The sequence below is a fragment of the Cryptomeria japonica genome, chromosome 10 (genome assembly GCF_030272615.1).
Source record: "Cryptomeria japonica chromosome 10, Sugi_1.0, whole genome shotgun sequence".
In the NCBI taxonomy this organism is placed as follows: domain Eukaryota; kingdom Viridiplantae; phylum Streptophyta; class Pinopsida; order Cupressales; family Cupressaceae; genus Cryptomeria; species Cryptomeria japonica.
This window is the reverse complement of record NC_081414.1, coordinates 173511543-173530771: the sequence shown is the minus strand read 5'-3', so window position 1 is coordinate 173530771 and position 19229 is coordinate 173511543. Positions and strand designations below refer to the sequence as shown.

General features: G+C 38.3%; 1 long non-coding RNA gene across 1 annotated transcript in view; it reads right to left on the bottom strand.

Annotated features, from left to right (window-relative positions):
- LOC131858699 (uncharacterized) overlaps positions 1 to 18871 on the bottom strand; it is a 44307-nt gene extending 25436 nt beyond the window's left edge. The window contains exon 1 of the long non-coding RNA XR_009359043.1: positions 16809 to 18871. This is a non-coding gene — a long non-coding RNA (uncharacterized LOC131858699). The remainder of the gene's footprint in view (positions 1 to 16808) is intronic.
- Between the last annotated feature and the right edge of the window lie 358 nt (positions 18872 to 19229).

The following is a 19229-nucleotide window of genomic DNA, read 5'->3' as shown; positions in this document are numbered from 1 at the left end:
ACTTTGCAACTCCATCCTTTCATCATCGGGGAGCGTGGCGTTGCGCTGATGTTGGGATCTTTTGTATTCATCTGCAGCAAGGTAGGCACTCCACAATTTGTTGGTGATGGGCTCTTCTGGTTCTTCCGGAAGTCCATATGACAGTCTTCATGAAGCCGCCGACCATACATATTGACTCAGAAATATTTTGGTATTTTCAGATTTTCTGTCTTTTTTGGTTTTTTCGATTTAACAGGGATCTAGCATATCCCAAATATAGCATTGGAAGCGTATGATAAACTCAACTTGCTGCAAGGAACCTAATTGTCCCTCCTAGCGCCAATTTTGTTGCTCGCGAAGGAGGGTAAAAAAGGCTATAAGGTTACTCTTCACAAATATGGATTGATATGATCAGGGTTTAGTTGTTTAGATATTCGTCATATCTGCCCTCCCTCTAGCGCCAATTTTGTTGACTTGGCTAAACTCGCATCGCTGCAACTCTATCTCGCAAACGCAAAATAGAATGATCTCATCGAGTATCCTGTCCTCTCTTGTATAAGGAATCCCTAATGCTGTTTTAGTTGATCAATGGGGACAACCTTAAGGTTCCAAATGTCAATTCTTGACTGCAGGATACCTTAGTGATCGATGTGTTTTGCTGGGAGCACAAGGGGACTTACACTTTCCAACAAGCTGGTCAGTATCTGATTCTCGAACTGGGAAATAAAAGCAAAAGAGAAGGGTTTAGGAAACCTAAAATTAATAAGGCTGGTATGCGGGTAGACGGATTCAACAAAACCAATCTCTACTTGGAAGAATGGCTCACAACCTCGCAAGAACGATGCAATCTTCAAAGGGACTCGGAAGATTTCCAGACTGCAAATGCATGGCTAAGCACCCAATTCTGGTGCAGCTTAGACAAACACCTGCAATTGAACTAAACGCAATTAAAGGCTCAGACTAACCATACACAAGAACATACAATCAGTATATCCTCAATGGTATGAGCCTAAATCCATCAAATACCTGCACACCCAAAACAGAAAGATCCATCTAAAATGCTGAAAGAAACCATGCAAATAGAAGAAAACAAAGACAATAAACACCATTCTTCAATGTTCATATATTTGCTTCAGCTGCCATTACAACAATTTCTGCAACATCTCTATGCTACCACTAAAATCTAACCTATTCTAGCTGAAATCTAACAGCCTAACTAGAGTCTAACCATCTAATAATCTAGCCTTTACAAGAGAAAGGCCTCTGCCTTTTATAGAATTTACAATTTGAACTGGTGGCCAAGATCAACTACATCCAGGGGCTGCAATCTGCCTTTAGAAACTGGCAGCTTTAACCCATGCCCACTCAATTTTCAGTTATCCTCTCAACCACTATCTCAACTACCTATAACTGTTTGGCTTTAATTCGATCAATTTGGCAGATAGACATAACTGACCTGTTTCCCCTTTGTTTTAAAATATCTTGAGTGGGGCACACAGGCAGTTTTACATTGAAACAATTTCAGTTTTTAAAACTGAATTTCTGGAATACCTTTCCAGCTGTGCATTTCTAAGAATGCATAATTGCTGCAATCTAAATGTTCTTCAGTCTGTGGGTCTCGGTGGTGGACTTCAACTCTGTGGTTCAACGGCATGCTTCCCAATGCTCGGTTCCGATCTCACGCTCCTACAATGCATTCCTGCATCTTCTTCTCCAACTTTCAGCGCCTGGCTTTGATCGTCAATTTAGCTCCTCTTGATGTCGTTTTCCTGTGAGCAATCAATTTCACCTTGAATTAATCAATTTGAAAAATTAAATAAATTGACTTAACAAACATTAAATTTTAAAGCGGCATTGGGCTTTGTACTCAATGGAGTTCAGGATTGAGAAGCTCTTTGTGATATTTTAAATTTTAAGTTAAAGCCACTCCTTTCGAACTTCAATCTATTATGGTCACTTTACAAACTCGGAACCCTTTTGAAAAAGTGTGAACTTAGCATTTTTCGGCCCTTTGAAGCTCGATTTGGTGAACTTAACATCTATGGCTTTTCGGCAAAATAAGGTAGCTTTGCGTGATTTCAGCCTTCTTCTTAGTTTTCTAACCCGCGATTTTGAACTTTATTTGCCAACTTTGGTCTATAAACCGATTATGTAAGCCTTCCCAATTTTCGAACTCTATCGTCCCCATAACAATTTCGGGCAAATTAGTGATTTTATTTCAAAACATCTCCCTTTGCAATTTCGGCCGTTCAAGCCCTTTGGCAAGATTTTGCTTAAGTAAAAAAGGAACCCTTTTAAAAGTTTCGGCTTGCAAACCGATTTTGGGAGTTTTACCTTATATTTCGGGTTTATAAGGCGATTTTCGAACTTGTCTTACATTTGGGGTTTGGTTGCATTTACATTCTGCCAAAAGACACCCCTCTTCTCCCAACTCGATTCATTACTTAGTCGCTAAGGGGAGAAATTCGGAATTTAGAGGAGAAATGCAAATGTGAGCCCTTGCGTTTTAAAACTTCTTTGCTCTTTAGACCTGCAAATTCGGCCCTTTGACCCCTTTTCACAAACTCGCGATTTTGCTTGATGAGATTTTTGGGTTATTTGGGGAAATTGCGCGAGTTTGCCCATTTTAAGATTGTTGCGATTTTGGTTTACTTTGCGAGTTGTGGGAATGTGGGAATTTTCGGCCTAAATGTCGATTTTGGAGGTTTATTCAAATTTCAGCCTAAAACAATGTTATGTGAGTTTAGACTCTTTGAAGTTTCTATTCTCATTTTCAGCATTCGAGATTATTTGGCAGACTTAAGACCTTTTTCGGCTTGTTTGAGGAGAATGTGCAATTTATCGTTTTGAATAACTCCTCTTTCATTCTCGGCATGTTGGGCGATTTTTAGACTTGGCTTTCGGCCTAAAGAAGACTTTGGCCTCTAAGATGAATTTGGGAGCCTTCAATTTGCGTTGGGGGAATGGTGCGATACTTTGGGTTTTCGGCCCGAAAGTGGTTTTCGCGCGACCTTGTCTTCTTTGTTTATCTATTGTCAAACTCAGGCAAATCGGCAAATCGCGATTTCGGGGGCCTTTGTGTTTTTCGGCCCTAGAGACCAATTTGAGAGCATTAAGTGGTTTTCGGCCTCAGAGGCCATTTCGTGAACTTAGCTCCCTTTTGGGCTTCATGGAGGATATGCGCGATTTGAACTTTGCAAATTTGTCTCTCACTAAATGAATAAAATGGTCGAAACCCCTTCCCTTTGCGTGATTTTGGCTTCTGAGGTTCATTGTCGGTATTCTGGTTTAAAACGTGAACTAAGCAAATTCGGGCATATAGGCAGAAATGCGCGAATTACTTTTTGCTTCCTTTGAACTTGGACGCCCTAAGAAATTTGGGATTCTAGAGAAAAATCGTGTGATATTCTCATTGTTTGAACGCCTTTTAACTTAAGCACATAACTCGGCCATTTTGCATATAATGCACGATCTGCGTCGATCTCTTTATTTGTGCCTTCGATTTGCAAAGTCGGGACTTTGGCAAATGAGAGGAAATCGCGACTTATACTTCGAGATCATATTAACACTGGAGATGGCTCGGGAGACTCAGGCATTTAGGAAAAAAAACGTGATTCCACGCTTGATCTCATCAAGGTTTTGCTTGGTGATTTGAAGATGTCCGAATTCTTGGAAGATGACATGACTTGTCTTGACTCTTCATCACTTGAACACAAATTCAAGACTCTACTGGCCTCAGGTTGTTCGTCTTTCACATGGGGCATCTACCTCCTCTCTCAGCAGACAAAGGGCGAAAACAAAGGGGTCCTCGTCAAGGACAGGGTGTGTGTGCAGTGCGCACAACATTAAGTACATATGTACTAGAAGAATTTAAGGAAATGAAGGTCAGCTTGCCCTTATTTGAGCTGATGAAAATTCCAAAGATTCGAGAGATGCTCTTGGACAGTTTAACTGAAGTTGTTGCTCCAAGGAGCACTTCACAAAATATGCCAAATAGAAATGTACCTAATGCTCCAGCAAATACAAATGTTATCCAAGATACACAAGAAATGTCGATTGATGCTCCACAACAACAACCTCCGAACTTCATAGGAATGGTCCAAACATCATCAAGAAATTCAAAACAAGAAGAAATCATGCCAGAAGAAGTTTTTGGGGACACAGATATATTCCAAGAGGAAATTTTGACGAATGAGCTCCCACAGACTTCACAAAAGCAAGAGTCTGTCAACAATCAAGTAAAACATCCTGTGGTCCTTTACCAAGGAAAAGACGAGCCTCCTTCGTTCTTATTGTTAGTAAGAATATTTGGAAAGCCTGTACATAATTGTTTGGTAGACTCTGGTGCTTCCAGCAACGTGATGCCTCTCGTTGTGTGCGAGAAACTAAGAGTGATACCTACGCAAACTAACAAAAAGGTGACTCAATTAGACAAAACCGAAGTTCCTGTAGTTGGAGAGTTAAATAATATTCACATGCAACTAGCAGCAGATCTTAGAGTACAAAGTTGTATCGACATTTCTTCCGTCGATATCCCAGATGGTTATGGGATGCTCCTGAGTAGAGATTGGTCGAGAAAATTGAATGGATTCACGAGCTGCTGTTGACCAATTGGTGTCGCATCCATGAGTCGTCCCATTCAGAATTCACCTGCAAAATGTGCCAAAAGGCCATAAAAGAAGCTCGTCAAAAGCTTCAACAGTTTGAAGATCCTGAAGAAAGTGAAGAAGAAAATAAAATTGAGAATAAAGAAAAGGACCAAAAAGAAGATCCTCAAAAACAGGATTCTCAAGAAGAATCCGAAGAACCGGAGGTCGAAGGTACTGAAATAGATCAACTGCAAGATCGTCGTAATTGCTCATTTGAAATACAGGCTTCAACATCCTATCAAATAATGGAACAGGAAGTTGAATATGTTGAAGTAAACCAATTACAAAGTGGATATGAATACAACACTACTGATGCACTAGCTCAATCACCCTCTCAATCAACAGAACAAAATTGGACCCTAAGGTTCAATGGATCCAGATTGAAGAAAGGAGTTGGAGCTGGTTTTGAATTGAGTAGTCCACAGGGAGAAATATACCTTCAGACTCACAAGCTAGAGTTTCCATTTACAAATAATGTTACAGAATATGAATCATTGGTTCATGGATTACTCTTAGCCCTAAAGAAAGAACCCAAAATTTTACGAGCTTTTGGAGATTCAAAATTAGTTATAAAGCAAGTGAGAAAACAATACGTTTGCCATGATAAGAGATTAACCCATTACCACAACAGAGTGTGGGACCTGTTGTGACCTTTTCACACATCGCCCCATTGCTAACGGGGACCCCATCTTTGCCAGCTTTCTGCATTGTTAGGTTAGGGTTTTGGCTGCTTAGTGGGCAATTTTGTGTTTTCCATGCCCAAGTCTCGGAGTTTTGATCATGCCTGGTGCCGTCTAGGGTTTTTGAAGTTATAGGATCAAGTTGCAAAAGTTGATATTTTAATGATCCTGAGTTTTGCTAAGGGTAAACCTTTTTGAACGTTAACGTGTTTTTAAACACGCGCATCAAGTGATTTTAAAGTGCCAAGGTATTCGCAAACCTTTTGGAGTTGTTTTCTCGCTCCTAAGGTAATATTTAAGTTGGTTTCACACTTTATTCCAATATTTCCCTAGCATTTCGCTCATATTTTTGGAAAATTAGTCTGAGTCCAGTTAAATTTAAAGTCGCCAAGTGATTTTGAGTGGTTAAAATGATAAAATCCTAAGGGAAATTCATATTCCAAGGGTTAAAGGGTCAAAATCCATGCTAGAGGTGTTTTTCCCCTCACATTCCAAACTACCCAACCCATTCCCCCACTCAAAATCCATACTACACATGGGTTTCCCCTAGAATCCATACTGGCCACTAATTTCCCCCACTGTTTATCCAGACTGCCATCGAATTTCCCCTGGAAGTGCTAAAATTTGGCTAAGTGTCAGGATTTATCCAGACTGCCATCGATTTTCCACCAGGAGTGCGGACTGGAGTGCAAGGATAATTCCATGCCTGGGTCGATTTTCCACCAAGATTTTTGTGATGACTAAGTGAGGATTTTTGTCCGGATTTTTATCCAAACAAGGATCGAATTTCCCCTGAGAGCATTTGTAAGGATTTTTGTCCGGATTTTCATCCAGACAGGGATCGATTTTCCACTAGGAATATTTCTAAAGAGTTTTGAGTCCGGATTTTCATCCAAACTGAGGTCGAATTTCCACCAGGGAGGTATTTTTCCAAGTTAAGTGAGTTTTGAGTGTGGATTTTTGTCCAGACACATCGAATTTCCCCTGGGAAGGTTTTTGTGTGCATTTTGATGAAATTGAGCATGGATTTTTGTCCAAGCATAAATCGAATTTCCCTTATGGGGTAAATGTTGACACAAATGATTTTGAAGGGATTTTTCAATCCCAACTGATATCGATTTTCCCTTGGAGGCTTATTTTGGATTTAATTTGCAATATTTTAATAAGCAAGCCCCATTTTAATTGCTTTTAAATAATTATTAAATGATTATTTAAAATTTCAAAGCAAAATTTAATAACTTGCAATAATAATTAAATGTTTGAACCTTCTAGAAGCAAGTTAGGGTTTCACCAAGCAAGTATTTATATAAGTGTTTTATCCCACATTGCTTGTGTGGTGAAAGTGAAAGATGAAAGCAAGTATATGAGAAGAACTTCAGCATTATTTTATTATTATTTCTGCCAGGTGTCTCCATGAAAGCGATTTTTCTCCAAGTTGGGTGAATTTTTAGCAAGGCGTTTTTGTGAAGTGTGGGATTGAGGATTTATTTTCCTCCATTTTTTCCAGATTGCTAAAAATTCTTAAGTTGCCATTTAAGACCAGTTTCAGATTTTCGATTTTGCTAAGTTTGGCGATTTTTTTCCAAATTTAGCATTTTTTGGTGAAAGTTGGCAAATTCATGTTTGGAAACTTGGGCGATTTTTCCTCCACCATTTTTGCTTGCTGCTCAGACCTTCATTGCTGCAGATTGCTGCCATTGACAACATTTTTCAGAATTCTGAAAATTTCGATTTTTGCTAAGGCAATTTTTTGTGTTTGGGGTATCCAATCCCAACTTGGGCGATTTTTTCCAGATTGTTGTCATCCTTGCTGTGGCAGATCAAGGCTGCCATTGGCATCAATTTTCGGATTTCCATTTTAGCGCTAAACTTGGAAAAAATTTCGATTTTGCTTGGGAGGTGTTTTGGTGCCATATTTTGATGATTTTCATGCATGTTTGGTGGCTGCCATCATTTCCAGCCTGCTGATTCGCTTCAGATCTGAAGTTTGCTTCAGATTTTGACCTCCATTAATGGCTGCCATTAATTTTCAGACTTAAGTTTTATTGCCCAACCAATTCCAACTTAAAATTTTAGCATTCAGAGGTGTTTTATGGAGTTTTCTGTGCATTTTTTAGACCATTTTATCGCTGTTGCAGGTCTGAAACTCCATTGTTAGGCCGTTGTCCTCAGAAATTTTCATTTCCAGCCACCTAACCAATTTTGGTGAATTTGCTTGAAGCTGTTTCCTTAGCAATTTTTCATCATTTTCAAGGATTTAAACCACTTTGCAAGGTGCTGGTAAGTCTGAAGTATCCGATTTTCAGACTTGTCCTCAGAAAACTAAATTTTACCAGCCATACTTACATTCCAGAAAATGATTGTTTTCATCAATAAAACTGATTTTTATTGATTTTATGCACATTTTGAAAATTACAACATGTTTTAAAAATCTGATTTTTAGGTTGTCTTCAGAAATTTTGACCTTCATTGTTGACTACGGAAGGTGTCTTCAAACATTCATTGTGTGAAAACACAACCTTTCACACCTTTTCTTAGTCATCATCAATCTGGTATACTCCTTTGCATTTTAGCTTACATATTTTCTAAGCATAAGGAGGTATTAAACGAATTTTATTGAAGGCTTCCATGCCTTAGTGTTGTCACACTTTAAACATAATTGTTAAAATTTACCAAGTGTATGGATTATTTTCCTAACTCCATGCTCTAAATTAACTAAATCTTTAGAAAGTCAGGAATTTTATTACGAATATTTTCCTAAATCTAACTTCGAGCTTCGTACAAGTACGATGTCAAAACTTGGATAGAAGGAAAGGAAAGAGCTGCTGAAGACGCTGGAGACTGGATTTTATCCAGAGTTTAAAATTTCATCTAGATGGAAGGAGATTACAGATACAAACATGCATTTCCTGGACTTCGACCAAATGCAGTGTCGGATGTTCAGAGTCAGAGATCAGGTTCCTTCTCCAGCATATGCGAATATTATGAAGGGTGGCATTTTCCATGCCGCTGGGTTTCCACAATCCATACAGTGCAGTGAGTTGATCCTGGAATGTGCACGATGTTACGATCCGCTCACAAGAATGATCAATAGTCCTAAGGGCGTAGTCATCACCTACCTTGCTGAGGATGCCATTGCAAAGGTGTTCGGAATTCCACGCGGAACAGACATGAAGGATGTGACCAAGGAGGATTATGCAGACAGATACAGGAAGAAGATGGGTGCATGCAAGAGTTTAATTAACAAAGAGTGGATGATTGAGCCTAGGTCTCATAATTCCAAGGCTCCCAAGACACTTATGTGCATAGATTTTAAGGAGGAATATAGTGATTTGATATTCCTACTCAATAGAGTGATGGGAATGCCGCAAGGAGCAATATTTCATGGATGGATGTTCTACCTCATCCAGGATTGTCTTAGAGGAACACTAGTGAATTGGTCCAAGATTATAAGTGACAATCTGGATTTCCAGTTGAGGAATGTAGAGCGGTCCAAGTCATTCGCCATGACTTCTTACCTGGTATACCTGCTTGCACGATTTGTTTCTTACAAAGGATTAATATGCAAAGGTGAAGTCGGGAATGGGCAAGGACAATACAAGAGTTGTGAATGCTACCCCCAGCTAAGCATGCACAGAATTGAAGACTACAAGAGAGTGAATGATGCATTAACCATGTACATCACACGGATGTTGCAGGGCAGAATTCACAGAAAATTGTCCAAGGAGGCAATGGAGTTAATAGAGAAATATGGATCGTGGCATATACAATTCCCCACTTTCACGTACCTGAGGATTCATAGGTTTCAATCTGAACCCTACAGACTTCCTAGGTATCCTATCGACACAATGATATTGTTGGAAGTGGTGAGACAACTTCTAGAGTTCGATGTTATCCAGAGAGAGAAGCATAAGATAGGCATGACATTCCCTATTTCAGTTGGGAAGACATCAGAGGTTTGCCAATCCGCCATAGCTGCCAACACTACAGGTGAGGAACTTGCATTCTACAGATTTGCTACCTATAAGAAGAGAGAAACATTTGATCCAGACAAGAAGGTCGGGAGGATCGGGGGAGAGAAGTTCACTCATAAGATTGACATAGAAGATTATTGGGCTAACCTGATGGACGAGCAAGCAGTGAAGAGAAGAATGTGGTCCAGAATGTCAGTGGATTTCATGAGGAAGTGTGGACTTTTCCTCATTCCTTATCAGGTATTAGATGATAGAGATTATACACATCCACAGTATGAGAGTGAAATGAAGAAGGCAATCCTATTGCCTAATTGGTCAAAGTCAGAAGAGATTGACCTGAATGCATTGATGAGAGAGGTCTTGAATTTCTCCCGCCTATGGGTGGATATACAGATGAATAAGTTAGTTGACATGGGTGTTCCCTTCACTTATGAAAGGATGAAGTCGGAAGAGTCTACTTCCGAGGATGATCAGAGGACTGTCAGTGATGTCAGGATTCATGTAGAAGAGGAGAGTCAAGCTCCCAAGAGAAGGAAGAACACTCCAGGAGAAGTCAAGGCCAGAGGGAAGAAGATTGAGGATGTGAAGAAGAAACAAGACTATCGTTCCTCCACTTATCCTTCCTTCACCCCCTCCTAGTGTCTCATCAATCGAAGTGATTGAAGTAACAGAACAAAATAAGGAGACTCAGCAGTGTTCCAACACAGTGATACTACCAGAGAATACTCAAGAATTTCATGCCACAGCGACATCTGCACCTCCTGAAGAGAATGATGACCAGCCGGGATCCCCTACTGTCCTTTTGGAAGTTAGTTTGGGAAATGATGTATATGATTGGACCGGGAATAATCCTGATGATAATGATGAAGTTATCTCGGCATTAAAAGGACTTGATCGAGAAATATGTCTCGATGATGGTATGGAGATGACCGCTATTCCTGAATGGTTGAAGAAGAGTATGGAGAAAAGTAAACAGATGATAGAGGTACAACCTATTCATGATATTGACGACTACCTAGCTAGGAGTGCTAAGGAAAAGGAGCCCAAGAGAGCGGAGATTTTGTTGCACATAGCTAGAGATGAGACAGGAATGCGGATTGCGCAAATCGTTGTTCCTATTGCAGGCGTGATAGTAGACATTGCTACTCCTATAGATTTCCAGATCACTTCAGTTGCCGTTGGTCGTACATCCACAGAGCAGGAATTTCAGGAGATTGGTGACAACCTCCAAGCAATCAATGCAAGGTTAGGCAGAGCGGTTGAAGAGAATGAAAGGTACAGAGAAGAAAATATTAGACTAAGAGAGTATATTGCAAGGACAAGGCATGAGAATCCCACCCTTATTTCCCCTATTGCAGTTGACCATGGAATACATTCACACTGCAAGGTAACGAGAGATACACACTCGGAGGTGGAAAAGTGGATTGAAAGTACAAGAAAGAAGGCAGATGATTTCCTTACTCAGTTTGTCCATGCATATGATAAGACAACATCACTCGTATTCAGAATCCAGTATTTGGAGGGAGTTTGGGAAGAATTTCGGCCTATCCAAGAGAAGACTATTCCACGCCTCCTGGCATTGAAGAAGGTTCCTAATTCCACCTTGGTCAGCAAGAACATTGTGCACAATGGAGACATATATGATTTCCATGGCTGGTGTTGTGCATTAGCCTTGAAGAAATCAGCTTATGAGAACGCCCAATCAAGTTGTATGGAGATGGAAGGATTAATTCAGGACATTCAGATGAAGATCCTTGCTTTGATTGAGGAATTATTGGGTGTTGATGCTAGTGATGATAGTGGTTACACTTAGCCGAATTAAGAGACAAGATGAAATTTATGTATTTTTGCCAGTTGGACTCTTTGCAGAAGAGTCAGATTGATGACTTAGTCTCTTTGTTGATTCATGTTCATAATTCGCAGAAGCTTATGCCAAAATGGGAGAATACTTTGAATGCTTGCTCGGATTCACTGGACGTGATTGATTTACAGCAGGATACCTTGCCTAGCATTTCCATGGAGGAGTTAGATTTAGTATTGGCTAGATTCTTGGAGTATGCTAGGAGAGAGAGAGATGCAGGAAGGAATCTTCTAGAAGATTCCCTATATGATGACTAGGTATCTTTTCATTGGGCCATATGTTGGTGGCGCCATTTTTGATGTAACCCTAATTAGGGCAATTCTAGGGTTTTGTTGGCATGATCTCGACCATTGATCTTAGATCAATCTGGGCCATCCATTTTTGTAAGAGACTCTATATATGCCCCTTTGTCTCTCATTTGTAAGGGAGAGTTTTTGTAAAATTGTTGGTATATGCTACAGCTATTTGAATCCTAATCATTGTTCAATTGTTGGTGATTTTGCTCTTCAAATGTTGTATTTGCATTCATAGTTCTCAATTCCTCCAAGTTAGATTAGAATTTATTTTCATGTATGTTAGATTGAGTGGAAGATTTGTTGAATTCATTTGTGTGGAATCCTTAGTCCATACCACTAGCCTCTTGCCGCTGGTAAGTGCGCCTTGTGTGGTCAACTGGAATTTAAGTAAGCATAACTACAACTATTACTCGTCTGTTGACAAGCATCAACTTGGATGGTGTCTACGTTTGATGGTGATAGCTTGAAAATCTTTAAGTATACCTTAGACGATTGCACTAAGCTTGTGTCAATACTTGATTGTGAGACCTTGCCTAGTTTGATTCCATTAAATCCATTCATCATTTCCTACATTCTTAGGTTTAGAATAGATTTCTTGAACCCTATTCTTTTTCCCCCTTTCTTAGTAAAAAGTAAATCCAGAGCCTTATTGATAAATCTTAAGTTGTCAGCACACCTATTCCGCATCATTCATGATAATCCAAACATTTGCATAAGCCCCCAAGTGAAACACAACAATTCACATCAACCACTGAACTTACCCACTCGTCAAGACCTGACATGTAGAAACCTTGGAATCATTTTAGTTGATCTCATTCTTAACATCTGAGGTGATTTTGTTCAAGAGAGGGTAAATTACCTTGGTACTTTATTCTGAAATGTTTTGTGCATAAAAAACACATCAACAGGACCTTATTGAGAGTTTTGACGCCTTCAATATTCAGTATATAAACTAGTCAGACAATCAAATGGCAAATTCTTTAGCACAGGCAGCCAGTTCTTTGGAGCCGCTTGCCATGAACGGTATAAGCCTGTTATCAGTAGAGTTATAATACGAGCATTTTAGCACAGATTAGGTTAAGTACCAGTAAGGGACATTACATCAAATCCTCTTTTATTGTGGAATAATGCCCTGTTCTTGCATAGTCTATCATATTCTTGGATTACTCCTTCATATTCTATTATATCTCAGTCTCTATAACAAGTCAATGCCTAAAAATAGAAAGGAAAATGAAAGCCATGTTAGTAAGGAAGTCTATTTTGAGTGTGTTATGAGTAAGTTCATAATGACCAAATGAGAGTGTTCTTCAGAACAGTGTCTTGGTATAAATTGTTGTGAGCAGCAAGAGAGGGCATTTTGTTAACAGACTTCATGAAGAGGCAGTGATGTATATGTAGGACAATCTTCCAGTCACAGGTGGTAAGAAAAAGTTCAAATGGTAGTTGACAAATGTCTTCTCCAGTGGGGTTTTAAACAAGGAGAAATGAAATGGATTTAAGGATATTGTTTATACAACATGTGAGAGAGACGTAACACAACCATTGTATGACAGTCATGAGACCACCATTGACAATGGGTATAGGAAAGTGAAGCATTCTAATGTTCTTGTCTATGGTCGAAAAAGTACGACAACATATTTCCTATTAAAAAAAGATAGAGGTTGTTGCCCAAAGAATTTCAAGATATTCTGCTACAACATGTGACAATGATAGGAGGCAGAACAGTTTAAAGGGCGTGACAGTAGTCATAAGACCACCGTTGACAATGGGTATAGGAAAGCAAAGCATGATGATGGCCTTGTCTATGGTGTAAAAAGGATAATAAAATACTTCCTACTAAGAAAAGACAGAGGTCGTTGCCCAAAGAATTTCAAGATACTCTTCTACAACATTTGACAGTGATAGGAGGTAGAATAGTTAATAGGGTGTGAGGGTACTCAAAATAAAGGAAAGTGCTTGTTTTGGGGTCATTGACAGATTATATTAGGCATTTAGCAAAGATGACAGTCTTCATCCAAGCAAACTGGACAGTCCTATGGCAAATGGAAAGAAAAGTTCCTAAAGTGTGTCAATGATAAAGCATGTTAAGGAGGAGCCATGAAAATTCCTCACCAAAGCATACATAATCAAATCAAGTACTTTCAAATGGCAGCACTCGGAATTTGAAGTCAAAATTGAATCTAAACTAAGAGCACATCAATACATGAGAAAGCCAAAGAATGATATAAAAAGAGATCAATAACCCCGATGGTAGAGAAGGCAAACCAGCAAACTTAGTAATTGAGGACAAGACTGTATCAACAGCTAAATAGAGGAAAAACATCAAATGTTATGGTAACAATGAACAGTCCATTGTGCTTAAGAGTTCCATGGTCATAGTAGAAGAGGTATGAAGACGGGAGGTATTTTCAAAAGACCAATAATGATAGTCATATGGATGTAGAAGGACAGTTTGAAGTAATGAAGAGTGACAAAGAGAGCAAAAGCCATGAATCATCACAATGGCCAAGCATGCTAAGTGACAATGGTTAAGGGCAGAGTATAAAAGGAAGAAAAGAGTTATGATTGATGCTTGATAGTCTTACTGATTGAGGGCAGGGTTTTATGAATCCATCAAAGGAACAATTTATAAAAATGCAAACATAATGAAAGCTCAGTTGAAGATGATGGAAAACAAACAAATGTTGAATCCCTATTACTAAATCACAGAAGAAAGAGATTAAATATGTTCTAAAGCTTGAGAAATGGCTAGATACATTGAGAAGGGGAAATAGATTAGATTCATAAATGAAACCCTTGAGAGGCATAGCATGAAAATACAGTAATCTTTGTGTGAAGGACAGCTAAAGGTATCTAATACTCAACTCACAAGATCAAACACATCACACTGAAAATGAGAGCGTTAATAAATTTGTGACTGTCGCAAATAAGCATGCTGAAGGTGTGACAAATCTCAAGGAGCTACGTGACCAGCAATGACATGAATGCAAATTTCATAAAGGATAATGGAGAGACAGATTACTAGACCACTTGGATATTGCTAAGATGATTGGGGATAGTTTATGATCGCATCTTGAGGGTAAGCAGTTAGTGCCGGTCCTTGTTCCATAGTAGCACTACCATGACAATGACAAAGCTAACGATAGGTCAATTGAAGACTCCAAGGGGGCAGGAAAATGTGACAGTGATACATTGTTTACGGAACAACTCAGAACCGATGAACTTTTCGAGTCCTTGCTTCCCCTTCTTCAATGAAATTTTGTCATTGACAAAATGATGAGTGAACAGCACAGTTTGTAGAGAAGACAATTTCAAAATGGTATAGTGAGTTCACAGAAATTCCTAATGCATGCATCCTCACTAATCCTCCTTAGCATCGGCTAAAAGCCTAAAACAGAAGGCAAACTTAAAACCTTGGCAGAAACTAGTGAAGACACTCAACTCAAGTGCACAAAGATAGATATCAAGCACAGTGAGAAATAGTTCTTATACCTCAAATTTCACCACAAGAAGGTTCAAATATGATAGGGATGTAAGTAATATGCACGGTGAAAGTAAGGTAATTCTTAAGTCAAGGTGTATTGAATGACATTTGGCTATGGTTGGTGAATCCAAGAAAATAGTCACTGGGAGGAGGACAAAACATGAGCATTTCAAGTCTACAACAGTTTAGAATGTAGAAGAAGATGATATACTCACAGTGATATTAAGTCTGAATGAAGATCATTAATTAAAGGACACAAAATAAAGCCCTTAGAAGCAGTACTAAAGGCAGAAGCAAAAGATAACCTACAAAACAGTCCCAAGATGCACAAAAAGGACCTTATACAGGTTACAGAGGGTGGCAAGAGGCTACAGGTCAAAAGTGAACAATCACACCAAACTTGAGCAGGGATAATGAGATATGAAGCTCTGTAATAACAGTGAATACTGCAAAGACAGTCCTTGGGAGATCATAGAAGAATCACATGTGACAGTCATGAGCACATGACAAGCCTCGTGAAAGATAGTCTAAAGGCAGGTATGGAATGCGGATCCCCATTAAAGATGACAGTCCCTATAAGAGAAACTCAGTCATATCATTACTCAAGCATAGATAAAGGTCTATTACATAGGTCCAAAGAACAGAGACTTTCGGCATAAAAAGAGTGTTATAGTGAAGTCCTTTTTAGGATAGAAATTATGAACGCAATGGTGCATTAAAAGGTCACTTTGTGAGACAGATAGAACAGTTTTTGGTGATCAAATGGATATGATTACAGGAAATAAAGACATCAAGAGGAGGAGGATACTCAGAGCTATCACATTATAGGTGACAGTCAACAGGAAACAAGATACGACAGTCTTCACCACCAAATAAAAATCAGCTTGAAGGCATAGAACATGAAGGAAACGTGATGCATGATGAAAGACAGGCATCAAGAATAAGAGAAGACAGTTAAATCAAGAAGCCACTATAGTACAAAACAACCAGTTGATGCATGATAGGAGTATTCACAGTGATATCAAAAAACCAATGCAGAGATACAATACTACTCACATCTGATTTCTTGAAGCCAAACAGTCCTAGAAAGGTGAGAAGGAGGTCTTATAACAGTGCATATACGATATAAGTAAGTGGGCAGCCAAGCAATCCTGATCAGTCCAAGAAAACAAAAATACCACCCAGTCAGAGGGAGTAATGAAGGTTCTTAGGTGTCTTTATAGCTGCATAAAGACCTCTTGAAGATAGGAACACATTTGAGGAGCAGTTTTGAGTATTTATTAATCAATTTGGGGCAATTAGGAAGGTCTTAAATGACCTATTTCAGTTAGGCAGTTACAAACACCATTAACACAAATGCCTCCATGTAGCCTGCATTACTTATTATAACCAGCAACACAATTAACACAATTTACCAAAGCTCTATATTAATTCATGTAAGGAAAAGAGGGCACTGTTAGCTAATTGAAAATTGTAAGAACTTTGTTTGCATAAAGAAATGCATGGTTTCGTTGCTAAATGCACCATTTGGCAAATATCATGCTAAACAGAAACTAGTCATGGAAAAAAAGTTAAAAATTAATGGATCACAACAATTGAGCAGTCAATCCCTGTATAACCAAGTTAAAGATCACAGACTTTGTACAAATTGCATGTTCCATAAAGACTACAGTCTGCAAAGCAAGTTCCTGAAACAAATAAACCATCTCTAAGAGTTTCACAGTTATACAAATGATACCAATGATGTCTAATACACGCAAACATGCATGAGCACCACCTTACATTAAGCAGCAAAGGAACTTCCTTCCAAAAGTCATTCCCAAAAGATCCTCAAAAAGCAGTGACATTTTCCATCAAATATAATTACACGAGTAAGGGCACTCACCGTAGAAGGAAAAAGAGTTATCCCAAAAAATTCAATGCAAGCAAGGCATAACTCCCCTGCAAAAGAAATTTAAACTGTCAAAAAGGGCAGAAAACCTATAGAATTTCATTTAATAGGCCAAAGATACTTCATATAAGGAAAAGGCTCTTATGAGTCTTATCTAATTGAGGTTTGCAATAGGAGTAAAGAAGACTATATTCATAACAAATAAATATTACAACAATAATATATGTTGTTGTAGTTTACAATGTTGCATATCGGAAGTCAAAACACTATAATCGATAAATACTAAACTTATTGATCCACCATCTAAATAAAAACACCTACATCAGCATTCAAGAAGGCCAAGAGAGCTAAAGGAAGTCCCAATAGCGAGCCTAAAGGCCTACATTTGCAATCTTACTAACATCTTACCAATACCCTATCCAATCGACTTCAACACCAATAGATAATCGAAAAGAAAAAAAAATTATTAATTTGCCAGGTTGACACTTTCTTCTCAACAAATTAAATCAAGCAAACTTCATCATGGTTTGTAAGAATTTATATATTCTAACTTTAGACAGACAAATCCTTTACTGAAAAGTGCCTAGAACTCCACAAATTGTGCCCAGCTACCTGCCATGTCATCCAACATAAACTTACAAAAGATGTACCCATACTTAAGATACTAAAATTCCAGATATCAAAATTAGTTAAGAATGGCTCAATTCCTCAAAAATTATGCTAAAATATGCAACAGTTATACCTGCCAAAAGTGATCATAGTCAATCTCTTAAGGATATACACTGGCACCAGCAATCCTGAGCTTTGTCCTCAAAAACATAGCAGTCATATCAAGTATTTCATAATGAATGAATCTTGGAACTCAAAAGAAAACAAATAAAATAAAAATTCAATCTTGCATAAATCACAACAAATAATTCTTAAATTTTGGACTTTATTGCATTCAATATTAACATCCAAAAAAAACAAGCACAACTATGGATTCTTGTATACAGTATGGGATGGATTACAAATAAAATTACATAGCAACTACCCGTCTCATTGCAGTCACCAATCCATGACATAGAAGCCCTCCTTATGGTAGATTCAACCCCTGAATGTTAGGCAACAGTTCAAAGATTCAACCCCTGAATGTTAGGCAACAGTTCAAAGAACAGTCTTCAATTCTAAATGTCAAAATTGTCACAAAAGAAAACATCATGAACAAAGGTCCAAATTCAAATTGTTTGGGTTACAAGTATACCATTATGCAATGCTGTGTATGGAGAAGAAATGTATGCACAGTAAAATTACAAACTTTGCCATAAGAACCACATTACTCATTAAAAGAAGTTACAAGACTTTTTAAACTGCTACAAGAGCTGGAAGTAGACAATATCATAATTTGCTATAGAAACTGTAACCATGTGAGGAGAACTATAGCTTTCACACTACAGGGAAAATGTTAAAATAGAAATTAAAAAGCAAACAAAAATACAACAAGAAATAATAATCACAAACTCGTTACTAAATAAATAACAATAAAATTAACCTATCTTTTATATGTTTCCTTGAAGCTTAAAAATTATAGGACATACAAACTAAACCAAAAAAGTGAATAGAAACACCAAAGACCATTGCCAACATTTCTTGATAGTGGTCCCTCCTCTCCATCCAAGAGGTAACGATCTAATTCGAGGCTTCTTTAAAAATATAACTACATTATTATATCATTCAAGTAAATTTCAGCATGGTTTATAACTTTATAAGAATTTCTATAATCTATCTTTGCACAAATAAATCGCTTACAGAACAACGCCTAAAAGTGAACCAAGTTGTACATGGCTATATGCTTACCACCATCAACTTACATAAGATATTCCCAAGCTGAAAAACCAAAGCTCAGGAAAAGAAAATTAGTTAGCAACGACTCAATTGCTCAAAAATTATAAGATAATGCACAACTGTTATATCTGTTGATTGTGACAATGTTCAATATCTTGAAGATACGCACTCACATTAGCAATCATGAAGTTTGGCCTAAAAGGAGTAGCAACCTTCTCAAGCATTTCTTCATCAATGACTGAGGGACAGGAGCGATCCATCAATTTGGTCTTGATCCTTGCATTTTTGACGTCCAAAATCTTGATCCTTACGTTCAAATCGGCATTTTAGCTGGGTCCTTCAAGTTTGATTGACTTGTTTGTGCGAAGGAATGTCTTTAAGATGTGATATCGCCCTGGTCCCTTGGAGAGGGACAGGAGCGATCCATGTGTTCTAGCTAGAATTTGCCACCTTTCAACCTTTGTTCCTCGTTCATTATCTTTCAAATGGCGTCCTCGATCTTGCCCACCCTTGCATTGTCTTGATTTTGAAGGAGCATGAGTGTTTTAATAGAAATCGCTTTGGTCCTTGTCCAAAGGACAGGAGCGATAT